Below are 14,382 nucleotides of genomic sequence, written 5' to 3'. Positions count from 1 at the left end.
AGAGAGAGAGAGAGAATGGTAGCAGTAATAGTTTACTGGGATGCATTAGTAGAAGGAGAGGCTCCTAGGGGATATCTGTTAACCAGAGAGAATGAATCCTACCACACAGAGACTGCTTTGTCTGCCAAGGTCACAGCCCTAGTGTATGTGTGGTTTTGGAGAAAATAAAATCCTCCAATATGGGAAAGCTAAATTAAGACACACACACACTTTCTCTCTCTCTCTCTCTCTCTCTCTCTCTCTCTCTCTCTCTCAGGGCAGCAGGCCCATGCTGTCCAGTGGTGTTGTTTATGTTTCTCTCTCTGTTTCTCTGTCCCTCTGTCTTTCTGTGTTCCCTGAGCCACTCTGTGTCCCCCTGCATTCCTGCACCCTGCTCAGTCTGAGCTACACAAAGGACTGGCAGGGAGAGGGGGGGAGAGATGGGCAGAGAAAGACTGGGCAGAGAGAGAGAGCGGTGCAGTATTACGGGGAGGGGGGGAGAAATGGGAGATGGAAAAACAAGTTGTGACTGTATATATATTTCCCAGTGAGCAAGGGGTATGAGAGGGGTAGAGAAGGGTGGGATAGAGAAGCAGAGAAGGTTGGGATGGAGTGGTAGAGAAGGGTGGGATGGAGAGGTAGAGATGGGTGGGATGGAGAGGTAGAGAAGGGTGGGATTGAGAGTTAGAGAAGGTTGGGATGAAGAGGTAGAGAAGGGTGGGATGGAGAAGGGTTGGGTTGGAGAGGTAGAGAAGGGTGGGATGGAGAGGTAGAGAAGGGTGGGGTGGAGAGGTAGAGAAGGTTGGGAGGAAGAGGTAGAGAAGGGTTGGGTTGGAGAGGTAGAGAAGGGTGGGATGGAGAGGTAGAGAAGGGTGGGATGAGAGGTAGAGAAGGTTGGGATGAAGAGGTAGAGAAGGGTGGGATGGAGAAGGGTTGGGATGGAGAGGTAGAGAAGGGTGGGATGGAGAAGGGTGGGATGGAGAGGTAGAGAAGGTTGGGATGGAGAGGTAGAGAAGGGTGGGATGGAGAAGGGTGGGATGGAGAGGTAGAGAAGGGTGGGGTGGAGAGGTAGAGAAGGTTGGGATGAAGAGGTAGAGAAGGGTGGGATGGAGAAGGGTTGGGATGGAGAGGTAGAGAAGGGTGGGATGGAGAAGGGTGGGATGGAGAGGTAGAGAAGGTTGGGATGGAGAGGTAGAGAAGGGTGGGATGGAGAAGGGTGGGATGGAGAGGTAGAGAAGGGTGGGGTGGAGAGGTAGAGAAGGTTGGGATGAAGAGGTAGAGAAGGGTGGGATAGGGAAGGGTTGGGTTGGAGAGGTAGAGAAGGGTGGGATGGAGAAGGGTTGGGTTGGAGAGGTAGAGAAGGGTGGGATGGGATGGAGAAGGGTGGGATGGAGAGGTAGAGAAGGTTGGGATGGAGAGGTAGAGAAGGGTGGGATGGAGAAGGGTTGGGTTGGAGAGGTAGAGAAGGGTGGGATGGGATGGAGAAGGGTGGGATGGAGAGGTAGAGAAGGTTGGGATGGAGAGGTAGAGAAGGGTGGGATGGAGAAGGGTGGGATGGAGAGGTAGAGAAGGGTGGGGTGGAGAGGTAGAGAAGGTTGGGATGAAGAGGTAGAGAAGGGTGGGATAGAGAAGGGTTGGGTTGGAGAGGTAGAGAAGGGTGGGATGGAGAAGGGTTGGGTTGGAGAGGTAGAGAAGGTTGGGATGGAGAGGTAGAGAAGGGTGGGATGGAGAGGTAGAGAAGGGTGGGATGAGAGGTAGAGAAGGTTGGGATGAAGAGGTAGAGAAGGGTGGGATGGAGAAGGGTTGGGATGGAGAGGTAGAGAAGGGTGGGATGGAGAAGGGTGGGATGGAGAGGTAGAGAAGGTTGGGATGGAGAGGTAGAGAAGGGTGGGATGGAGAAGGGTTGGGTTGGATAGGTAGAGAAGGGTGAGATAGAGAAGGGTTGGGTTGGAGAGAAGGTTGGGTTGGAGAGGTAGACAAGGGTGGGATGGAGAAGTTGAAAAGGTTGGGTTGGAGAGAAGGTTGGGTTGGAGAGGTAGAGAAGGGTGGGATGGATGGAGAGGTAGAGAAGGTTAGGATGGAGAAGTAGAGAAGGGTGGGATGGAGAGGGTTGGGTTGGAGAGGTAGGGAGAGGTAGAGAAGGGTGGGATGGAGAAGGGTTGGGTTGGAGAGGTAGAGAAGGGTTGGGATGGAGAGGTAGAGATGGGTGGGATGGAGAGGTAGAAAAGGGTGGGATGGAGAGGTAGAAAAGGTTGGGATGAAGAGGTAGAGAAGGGTGGGATGGATGGAGAGGTAGAGAAGGTTAGGATGGAGAGGGTTGGGTTGGAGAGGTAGGGAGAGGTAGAGAAGGGTGGGATGGAGAAGGGTTGGGTTGGAGAGGTAGAGAAGGGTTGGGATGGAGAGGTAGAGAAGGGTGGGATGGAGAAGGGTTGGGTTGGAGAGGTAGAAAAGGTTGGGATGAAGAGGTAGAGAAGGGTGGGATGGAGAAGGGTTGGGTTGGAGAGGTAGAGAAGGTTGGGATAGAGAGGTAGAGAAGGGTGGGATGGAGAAGGGTTGGGTTGGAGAGGTAGAGAAGGTTGGGATGGAGAGGTAGAGAAGGGTGGGATGGAGAAGGGTTGGGTTGGAGAGGTAGAGAAGGTTGGGATAGAGAGGTAGAGAAGGGTGGGATGGAGAAGGGTTGGGTTGGAGAGGTAGAGAAGGTTGGGATGGAGAGGTAGAGAAGGTTGGGATGGAGAGGTAGAGAAGGGTGGGATGGAGAGGTAGAGAAGGGTGGGATGGAGAGGTAGAGAAGGGTGGGATGGAGAAGGGTTGGGATGGAGAGGTAGAGAAGGGTGGGATGGAGAAGGGTGGGATGGAGAAGGGTGGGATGGAGAGGTAGAGAAGGGTGGGATGGAGAAGGGTTGGGATGGAGAGGTAGAGAAGGGTGGGATGGAGAAGGGTTGGGATGGAGAGGTAGAGAAGGGTGGGATGGAGAAGGGTGGGATGGAGAGGTAGAGAAGGGTGGGATGGAGAGGTAGAGAAGGGTGGGATGGAGAAGGGTGGGATGGAGAGGTAGAGTGGGGTGACTGGTAGGGGGTAGAGGATAACAATAAGATCAGATGGGATGAGAGATTGTTTTCATAATGAGGTTCTGTGGACTAAGAACAGAGGAAGAGAGAGAATTTAGCCAATAGTCCTATCAGAGGGTAATGGCTGTGTTCCTTGTAACTCTTTCAACCCTTCATCTGTCGTCTCTCTATCCAGGTCCTCCTGTTAACTCTGCCTCTATCCAGGTACTGCTGTTAACTCTGTCTCTGTCCAGGTACTGCTGTTAACTCTGCCTCTGTCCAGGTACTCCTCCTGTTAACTCTGTCTCTGTCCAGGTACTCCTCCTGTTAACTCTGTCTCTGTCCAGGTACTCCTCCTGTTAACTCTGCCTCTGTCCAGGTACTCTGCTGTTAACTCTGTCTCTGTCCAGGTCCTCCTGTTAACTCTGTCTCTGTCCAGGTACTCCTCCTGTTAACTCTGCCTCTGTCCAGGTCCTCCTCCTGTTAACTCTGTCTCTGTCCAGGTCCTCCTCCTGTTAACTCTGTCTCTGTCCAGGTACTCCTCCTGTTAACTCTGCCTCTGTCCAGGTACTCCTCCTGTTAACTCTGCCTCTGTCCAGGTACTCCTCCTGTTAACTCTTTCTCTGTCCAGGTCCTCCTCCTGTTAACTCTGTCTCTGTCCAGGTTCTCCTCCTGTTAACTCTGTCTCTATCCAGGTACTCCTGTTAACCTCTATGGGCAAGCGTCCCACCTACTCAACAGCCAGTTGAATCCTGTGGCGCGTTATTCAAATACCTTAGATATGATATTACTTCAATTTTTCAAAAATATGACTATTTTACACCATTTTAAAGATAAGACTCTCGTTAATCTAACCACACTGTCCGATTTCAAAAAGGCTTTACAACGAAAGCAAAACATTAGATTATGTCAGCAGAGTACCCAGCCAGAAATAATCAGACACCCATTTTTCAAGCTAGCATATAATGTCACATAAACCCAAACCACAGCTAAATGTAGCACTAACCTTTGATGATCTTCATCAGATGACAACCCTAGGACATTATGTTATACAATACATGCATGTTTTGTTCAATCAAGTTCATATTTATATCAAAAACCAGCTTTTTTACATTAGCATGTGACGTTCAGAACTAGCATACCCCCGCAAACTTCCGGGGAATTCGCTAACATTTTACTAAATTACTCACGATAAACGTTCACAAAAAGCATAACAATTATTTTAAGAATTATAGATACAGACCTCCTCTATGCACTCGATATGTCCGATTTTAAAATAGCTTTTTGGTGAAAGCACATTTTGCAATATTCTAAGTACATAGCCCAGGCATCACGGGCTAGCTATTTAGACACCCGGCAAGTTTAGCACTCACCATAATCATATTTACTATTATAAAAGTTTGATTACCTTTTGTTGTCTTCGTCAGAATGCACTCCCAGGACTGCTACTTCAATAACAAATGTTGGTTTGGTCCAAAATAATCCATCGTTATATCCGAATAGCGGCGTTTTGTTCGTGCGTTCCAGACACTATCCGAAATGGTAAAGAAGGGTCGTGCGCATGGCGCAATTCGTGACAAAAAAAATCTAAATATTCCATTACCGTACTTCGAAGCATGTCAACCGCTGTTTAAAATCAATTTTTACGCCATTTTTCTCGTAGAAAAGCGATAATATTCCGACAGGGAATCTCCTTTTTGGCAAACAGAGGAAAAAATCACAAAGGCGGGGGCGGTCGGGTCACGCGCCTAAGCCCAGAGTCCCTTGATCGGCCACTTGCGAAAGGCGATAATGTGTTTCAGCCTGGGGCTGGGATGACGACATTCAGGTTTTTCCCGGGCTCTGAGCGCCTATGGACGACGTAGGAAGTGTCACGTTAGAGCAGAGATCCTTAGTAAAAGATAGAGATGGAAAAGAAGTTCAAGAAATGGTCAGACAGGCCACTTCCTGTAAAGGAATCTCTCAGGTTTTGACCTGCCATTTGAGTTCTGTTATACTCACAGACACCATTCAAACAGTTTTAGAAACTTTAGGGTTTTTTCTATCCATATGTAATAAGTATATGCATATTGTAGTTACTGGGTAGGAGTGGTAACCAGATTAAATCGGGTATGTTTTTTATCCAGCCGTGTCAATACTGCCCCCTAGCCCTAACAGGTTATTGAAGTAGCAGTCCTGGGAGTGCATTCTGACGAAGACAACAAAGGTAATCAAACTTTTGTAATAGTAAATCTGATTTTGGTGAAGGCTAAACTTTCTGGGTGTCTAAATAGCTAGCCCGTGATGGCTGGGCTATGTACTTAGAATATTGCAAAATGTGCTTTCACCAAAAAGCTATTTTAAAATCGGACATATCGAGTGCATAGAGGAGTTCTATATCTAAAATTCTTAAAATAATTGTTATGCTTTTTGTGAACGTTTATCGTGAGTAATTTAGTAAATTGTTAGTAAATTCCCCGGAAGTTTGCGGGGGGTATGCTAGTTCTGAACGTCACATGCTAATGTAAAAAGCTGGTTTTTTATATAAATATAAACTTGATTGAACAAAACATGCATGTATTGTATAACATAATGTCCTAGGGTTGTCATCTGATGAAGATCATCAAAGGTTAGTGCTGCATTTAGCTGTGGTTTGGGTTTTTGTGACATTATATGCTAGCTTGAAAAATGGGTGTCTGATTATTTCTGGCTGGGTACTCTGTTGACATAATCTAATGTTTTGCTTTCGTTGTAAAGCCTTTTTGAAATCGGACAGTGTGGTTAGATTAACGAGAGTCTTGTCTTTAAAATGCTGTAAAATAGTCATATGTTTGAGAAATTGAAGTAATAGTATTTCTAAGGTATTTGAATATCGCGCCACGGGATTCAACTGGCTGTTGCGTTGGTGGGACGAATTCGTCCCGCCTAGCCCAGAGAGGTTAAAATCAATTTTTATGCCATTTTTCTCGTAAAAAAGCGATAATATTCCAACCGGGAATCTGCGTTTAGGTAAACAGAGGAAAGAAAACAAAGCATTCTGTCGACGCGGGCACGCGCCTGAGTCTCACAGTACTGTAACCAGCCACTACCCAAACGCGCTACTTTGTTTCAACCAGAGCCTGCAAAGCCACAATTCAGCTTTTTGCCGCCTTCTGAGAGACCATGTGAGCTGTAGGAAGTGTCACGTAACAGCAGAGATCCTCTGTAATGGATAGAGATGGCAAAGAAGGCCAAGAAATGGTCAGACAGGGTACTTCCTGTACAGAATCTTCTCAGGTTTTGGCCTGCCAAATGAGTTCTGTTATACTCACAGACACCATTCAAACAGTTTTAGAAACTTTGGAGTGTTTTCTATCCAAAGCTAATAATTATATGCATATGCTAGTTTCTGGGCAGGAGTAATAATCAGATTAAATCGGGTACGTTTTTTATCCGGCTGTGAAAATACTGCCCCCTATCCATAACAGGTTAACTCTGTCTCTGTCCAGGTACTCCTCCTGTTAACTCTGTCTCTGTCCAGGTACTCCTCCTGTTAACTCTGTCTCTGTCCAGGTACTCCTCCTGTTAACTCTGCCTCTGTCCAGGTACTCCTCCTGTTAACTCTGCCTCTGTCCAGGTCCTCCTCCTGTTAACTCTGTCTCTGTCCAGGTCCTCCTCCTGTTAACTCTGCCTCTGTCCAGGTACTCCTCCTGTTAACTCTGTCTCTGTCCAGGTACTCCTCCTGTTAACTCTGTCTCTGTCCAGGTACTCCTCCTGTTAACTCTGTCTCTGTCCAGGTACTGCTGTTAACTCTGTCTCTGTCCAGGTACTCCTCCTGTTAACTCTGTCTCTGTCCAGGTACTCCTCCTGTTAACTCTGTCTCTGTCCAGGTACTCCTCCTGTTAACTCTGTCTCTGTCAATCCCTGCCTGACCTCCCGCTCTCAAGGACACCTTGTCAGGGACACTTTGTCAGGGACACTTTGTGAGAGCATTGGGTCCAAGTGGCCTACATTCACACAGCTCTGGGGAAACTTCCGTCTCTACTCCACTATGATGGGTGGGGATTTCCCAGTGTTACAGACCTCGTTATTGGTCACTGTGGGCTGTATATCAACCCTATCAGCCAATCAGAGTTCAGAATGGACCCTGGATCTGGACATGTACCAGCTGGTCTGGTAATTATGATGCTCTCTTTCTCCCTGGAACAGAGAAGGTTTCGCAACTGCAGTCCTTGGGACCTATTCTGTGTGAGTAAATTGTATTTCAATCCTTTATTTCTTCCATTATGAGTAAATAATTATATTCAGGCTCAATTAAATGGTCAAAATGTCATCTCAATTTTGTGGTGTGTTGTGTTTCAACCCTTTGCACAATCAACTTCATTCATCCTCTTGCATCTTAAGCCTTCTTTGAAAATTGTCACGAAAAAAAAGAGAGTCCAGGAGACAGATCTGAGCCAAAACACACTGCCTGTGTAAAGATCCATCTGGCCAGCTGTCCAGGCTCAGAGAGGGAGAGAGAGAGAGACTGAGAGAGAGAGGATTCACTCTCAAATACAACCATCCTGAAAAACATACCACAGTGACCTGCCATGAGTAAGTCTCAAAACCAATTAGCTGTATTGCACTACTGTGTATTATTGTTTGCAAGCTTCATTGCCGAACAGGACTGCCAACTCAATGTATTAAATTAGTTTCTATTATAATTCTACTCTATTCTATTCTATTATGTTCTATTATATTCTACTCTGTTCTATTATATTCTATTATATTATATTCTACTATATTCAACTATATTTTGCTCTATTATATTCTACTATATTCAACTATATTTTGCTCTATTATATTCTATTATATTATATTCTACTATATTCAACTATATTTTGCTCTATTATATTCTATTATATTCTACTCTGTTCTATTATATTATATTATATTCTACTATATTCAACTATATTTTGCTCTATTATATTCTATTATATTCTACTCTGCTCTGCTCTATTATATTCTATTATATTCTACTTTGTTCTATTATATTATATTCTACTATATTCAACTATATTCTGCTCTATTATATTCTATTATATTATATCATATTCTACTCGGTTCTATTATAATCTATTCTATTCTATTATAATCTACTATATTCAACTATATCCTGCTCTATTATATTACATTCTATTCTATTCAACTATATTCTGCTCTATTATATTATATTATACTCTGCTCTATTATATTTTATTCTACTCTATTCAACTATATTCGGCTCTATTATATATTATATTCTCTTCTATTCAAATATATTATACTCTATTCTATTATATTTTGTTCTATTATTTTCTATTCGATAATATTCTGCTCTATTATATTATATTCTACTCTATTATATTATACTCTACTCTATTATATTATATTATATTCTGCTCTGTTCTATTATATTCTGCTCTATTATATTATATTCTGCTCTATTATATTATATTATATTCTACTCTGTTCTATTATATCGTATTCTATTCTATTCTATTATAGTATATTCAACTATATTCTCCTCTATTATATTATATTATATTCTACTCGGTTCTATTATATTCTACTCTGTTCTATTATACTGTATTGTATTCTATTATATTCTACTATATTTAACTATATTCTCCTCTATTAAATTGTATTATATTCTACTCTGTTCTATTCCATTATATTCTATTCTATTCAACTATATTCTGCTCTATTATATTATATTCTACTCTGTTCTATTATATTGTATTCTATTCTATTATATTCTACTATATTCAACTATATTCTCCTCTATTAAATTGTATTATTTCTACTCTGTTCCATTCTATTCCATTATATTCTATTCTATTCAACTATATTCTGCTCTATTATATTATATTCTACTCTGTTCTACTCTTTAATATTATATTTCACTCTATTCAATATATTCTGTTTTATTATATTATATTATGTTCTATTCAAAAATATTCTTCTCTATTCTATTATATTCTGTTCTATTATTTTCTGTTCTATTATATTCTCTTCAATTATATTCTATTCTACTCTATTGTTTTCTATTCTACTCTATTCTATTATACTCTGTTCTGTTCTATTATTTTCTGTTCTATTCTATTCTATTATATTCTACTCTTTTCTGTTTTATTATACTCTGTTCAAGTATATTCTATTCTACTCTATTATATTCTATTTTATTATACTCTGTTCTGTTCTATTATATTATATTCTACTGTATTATATTCTATTATATTATACTCGGTTCTGTTCTATTATATTATATTCTACTCTATTATATTATATTATACTCTGTTCTATTCTATTATATTCTGTTCTATTCTGTTTTATTTTATTATATTCTGTTCTATTATATTATATTATACTTTGTCCTGTTCTATTAGATTGTATTCTGTTTTATTATATTATATTCTAGTCTATTATATTATATTCTGCTCTATTGTACTATTTTCTACTCTATTATATTATATTCTGGTCTATTACATTCTACTCTATTCTATTATATTTTGTTATATTATATTATGTTATATTATATTTTATTCTGCTCTATTATATTATGTTCTATTATTTTCTAATCTAATATATTATATTTTGTTATATTATATTATTTTCTGTTCTATTACATTCTGTTCAATAATATTATACTCTAATCTATTATATTATATTCTGTCTATTTTATTATATTCGAATCTATTATTTTATATTTTGTTATATTCTATTATTATATTATATTCTATTATTATATTATTTTCTATTATATGATATTCTAATCTAATCTATTATTGTCACGTCCTGACCAGCAAAGGGATCATTTTGTTATTGTAGTTGGTCAGGACGTGGCAGGGGTGTGTTTGTTTTGTGTGTTTCGGGGTTATGTTCTATGTTAATATATTTCTATGTTCGTTCTAGTTCTTATATTTCTATGTTTAGTTAATTGGGCTGACCTTCAATTGGAGGCAGCTGTTCCTTGTTGCCTCTAATTGAAGGTCCTATTTAGTAGGGGTGTTTTTCCATGGGTTTTGTGGGTAGTTCTTTGTATAGTCTTTAGTACCTTACAGGACTGGTCGTCGTCGTCGTCGTCGTCGTCGTCGTCGTCGTCGTCGTCGTCGTCGTTTTGGTTTGGTTTGGTTTGGTTTCCTTCTAATAAAAGAAGATGACTATTCATATACCCGCTGCATTTTGGTCCACTTTTTACGACGAACCTGACAATTATATCATATTTTGTGATATCATATTATATTCTGCTCTGTTATATTCTGATCTATTATTTTATATTTTGTTATATTCTATTATTATATTCTATTCTGTTCTGTTGTCATGACTTGCTCTCCTGGATGGAGATCAAAGGTGCTGTGGGTGAGGGTGTCCTAAAATGTACGCTAGAGGTTACTGACTGGCTACACCCAGTCAGTATCCAATCTGATGTTCAGAAATTATTTCTCTAAGGGTCAGTCCGGTCTCCATAGCAACCCTGGAATGGAATGTTTGGGCCAGCGGTTGGCAGGAGAATAAGAATACCTGGGTTCTTTTCACCTGAGTGTTCTGAGTTCTCGGAGAATGTTCTGACTGCTCTCGCTGTTCATAGCCGATCTAACCACTCACACAGCAGACTGATCACTACAAACAGATGGCGATTTCGGACATTTGAAAAGGTCCCCAAAATGTCGATATAAGCCTTCCTAGGGCAAACCCCCCCCCCCCCCAAAAAAAAAAGATTTCCCAGCACTGTAAGAAAACTCACGATGTTTGTAGCTGGAGCGGGCTGCTTAGACCACTGAGCTACCACAGTTCACTAGCAAGCCTTGAGAATACTGGATAATAGACCACTGAGCTACCACAGTTCACTAGCAAGCCTTGAGAATACTGGATAATAGTTGATGGAAACAGTGCGTCATTTTTAATGATTTTGTTTTAAGCCTTCCCCAAACCATAGCCCTAACGTTAACCACTCGGACTTAAGACCTAGACTGTTAACCCTTTGAGTTGTTTCTGTTTTACCCCTGTTACGATGGAGAATTAACCCTGTTACCATGGAGAATTAACCCTGTTACCATGCAGAATTAACCCTGTTACCATGGAGAATTAACCCTGTAACCATACAGAATTAACCCTGTTACCATACAGAATTAACCCTGATACCATGCAGAATTAACCCTGTAACCATGCAGAATTAACCCTGTAACCATGGAGAATTAACCCAGAATGGTAGAGTTAGTTATGGTTCTTTCTTTATTTCTGCCTCCGCATTTGCATAAGACGTGATTAAAACCAGGAAGTGGTTGTTCCAAGGATTCTAACCTTTATGATCCAGAATGTAATTATTAGAATCCCGCTGGACCGGTAATTAGGTGGCCAGTCAGCGAGCTAAATTAGGAACCTGCCTGAGCCTGGACTCCTGACAGCTAATGGCTGGGACCTGTCAAAGAGATGACAGAGCAGTCTGCTGAGGCTGCACAGTTAGGCCTATATGTCACTCTTACTTCTCAGGTAACACCTTAGGGCTTTTCAATGTGCTACAGATTAAATCGTTATTTTACTGACGAGGTTAGAGTATAAGACGTAATATCCACGTTGTAGAATATCAGTCATTCAAATCCCTGAAGTAGCTAGATTGTAATGTCACATCTGATTGCTGAGTATTCTCCACTTCCGGGATCCATCCTCTCTCTAACCATTCTCCTCCTGTCCTCCCATTCACCTCTCCTAACTCTAACCCTTCTGTCCTCCCATTCACCTCTCCCTAACCTCCCTCCAGCCTCTTCTCTCCTCCCCTGCCCTTCACCTCTCCAGCCTCTTCTCTCCTCCCCTGCCCTTCACCTCTCCAGCCTCATCTCTCCTCCCCTGTCCTTCACCTCTCCAGCCTCTTCTCTCCTCCCCTGTCCTTCACCTCTCCAGCCTCTTCTCTCCTCCCCTGTCCTTCACCTCTCCAGCCTCTTCTCTCCTCCCCTGCCCTTCACCTCTCCAGCCTCTTCTCTCCTCCCCTGTCCTTCACCTCTCCAGCCTCTTCTCTCCTCCCCTGTCCTTCACCTCTCCAGCCTCTTCTCTCCTCCCCTGTCCTTCACCTCTCCAGCCTCTTCTCTCCTCCCCTGCACTTCACCTCTCCAGCCTCTTCTCTCCTCCCCATCCCCGTCTTCTCCCTAACTTGTAAATGCATGTAGGCCAATAGAGCTAGTACTCCAATAATGCTAATCCTATGGGAAGAGAGGCTAACAGAGCTAGCTCTGAGGCTTGTGCTAGTACTGTAAGTTTGTAATGGGAGCAGAGCCAAAAAAAGAGCTAGCTCTGAGGCTAATGCTAACAGCACTGTGGGAAGTGGGAGGAGAGGCTAGCCCACAGAGGGAGGGACAGACAGCAAGCACAGTGCATGAATCTTCAGTCACTCTCACAGTGCTAAAAACACAGAATACTGCAGCCTGCACACAGAGAGAGAAAGACAGACAGAGAGAGAGAGAGAGAGAGAGAGAGAGAGAGAGAGAGAGAGAGAGAGAGAGAGAGAGAGAGAGAGAGAGAGAGAAAAACAGAGAGAGAGAGAGAGGGGGCACCGAAGGGGAGAGGAGAAGATGCATGGTTCGCAATGTGAGTAAGAGAGAGTTTGTATATTTTAAATGGAGAGTGAGGAAAACTGTTTGTGATCATGGGTGTGTGAGAGACAGTTGAGCGCTGGTGTGTGTCTGTGTGTGTGTGTGTGTGTGTGTGTGTGTGTGTGTGTGTGTGTGTGTGTGTGTGTGTGTGTGTGTGTGTGTGTGTGTGTGTTTTACACGCTCTGTCAGCTATCTGGGATTTCTCTATTGACTGTGTAGTGCTGTGTTACACTGGAGTGCAGTTACTTGGATGGGAATAGACAGAAAGACAGAAAGACAGGCAGACAGCCGTACCAGTGGTTCTTCCTCATGGGACAAAAACATTGGACAGGAGAAAATAAGTAAAGAGAGATACCTTTCTAAATACTCTATATGTTACGTTGGAGTACACTTCACATGGATTGAATGTGTTGTCTGTGTGTAGGGAAGGTTGATGTGTTGTCTGTGTGTGTAGGGAGGGGTGATGTGTTGTCTGTGTGTGTGTAGGGAGGGGTGATGTATTGTCTGTGTGTAGGGAAGGTTGATGTGTTGTCTGTGTGGAGGGAGGGGTGATGTGTTGTCTGTGTGTGGAGGGAGGGGTGATGTGTTGTCTGTGTGTAGGGAGGGGTGATGTGTTGTCTGTGTGTGGAGGGAGGGGTGATGTATTGTCTGTGTGTGTAGGGAGGGGTGATGTGTTGTCTGTGTGTGTAGGGAGGGGTGATGTATTGTCTGTGTGTAGGGAGGGGTGATGTATTGTCTGTGTGGAGGGAGGGGTGATGTGTTGTCTGTGTGTAGGGAGGGGTGATGTGTTGTCTGTGTGTGGAGGGAGGGGTGATGTGTTGTCTGTGTGTAGGGAGGGGTGATGTGTTGTCTGTGTGGAGGGAGGGGTGATGTGTTGTCTGTGTGTAGCGAGGGGTGATGTGTTGTCTGTGTGTGGAGGGAGGGGTGATGTATTGTCTGTGTGTAGGGAAGGTTGATGTGTTGTCTGTGTGGAGAGAGGGGTGATGTGTTGTCTGTGTGTGGAGGGAGGGGTGATGTGTTGTCTGTGTGTAGGGAGGGGTGATGTGTTGTCTGTGTGGAGGGAGGGGTGATGTATTGTCTGTGTGGAGGGAGGGGTGATGTGTTGTCTGTGTGTGTAGGGAGGGGTGATGTGTTGTCTGTGTGTAGGGAGGGGTGATATATTGTCTGTGTGGAGGGAGGGGTGATGTGTTGTCTGTGTGTAGGGAGGGGTGATGTATTGTCTGTGTGGAGGGAGGGGTGATGTGTTGTCTGTGTGTAGGGAGGGGTGATGTGTTGTCTGTGTGGAGGGAGGGGTGATGTGTTGTCTGTGTGGAGGGAGGGGTGATGTATTGTCTGTGTGTGTAGGGAAGGTTGATGTATTGTCTGTGTGTGGAGGGAGGGGTGATGTATTGTCTGTGTGTGGAGGGAGGGGTGATGTATTGTCTGTGTGTAGCGATGGGTGATGTGTTGTCTGTGTGTGGAGGGAGGGGTGATGTGTTGTCTGTGTGTGTAGGGAGGGGTGATGTGTTGTCTGTGTGTGTGTAGGGAGGGGTGATGTATTGTCTGTGTGTGTAGCGAGGGGTGATGTATTGTCTGTGTGTAGGGAAGGGTGATGTGTTGTCTGTGTGGAGGGAGGGGTGATGTGTTGTCTGTGTGTGGAGGGAGGGGTGATGTGTTGTCTGTGTGTAGGGAGGGGTGATGTATTGTCTGTGTGGAGGGAGGGGTGATGTATTGTCTGTGTGGAGGGAGGGGTGATGTGTTGTCTGTGTGTGTAGGGAGGGGTGATGTGTTGTCTGTGTGTAGGGAGGGGT

The 14,382-nt window shown here is 43.3% G+C and overlaps 1 protein-coding gene across 3 annotated transcripts in view; it reads left to right on the top strand.

The window, feature by feature from the left end:
- The first annotated feature begins 7,138 nt into the window (after nt 1-7,138).
- The window catches only part of LOC106570725 (uncharacterized protein KIAA1522 homolog), a 125,346-nt gene continuing 118,102 nt past the window's right edge, over nt 7,139-14,382 (top strand). Inside the window, exons 1-2 of one of the 3 annotated variants that reach the window (XM_045695062.1) lie at nt 7,139-7,232; nt 7,389-7,580. The gene's annotated coding sequence lies outside the window, so the exon portion shown is untranslated. Of the gene's footprint in view, nt 7,233-7,388; nt 7,581-12,498; nt 12,588-12,790; nt 12,934-14,382 lie in introns of those variants that run through there. The other 2 variants (XM_045695064.1, XM_045695063.1) reach the window with 2 other exon arrangements.

Source organism: Salmo salar, chromosome ssa14, assembly GCF_905237065.1.
Source record: "Salmo salar chromosome ssa14, Ssal_v3.1, whole genome shotgun sequence".
NCBI classification, from domain to species: domain Eukaryota; kingdom Metazoa; phylum Chordata; class Actinopteri; order Salmoniformes; family Salmonidae; genus Salmo; species Salmo salar.
The sequence above is the reverse complement of the archived record's forward strand: the minus strand, read 5'-3'. Positions and strand labels throughout refer to the sequence as shown.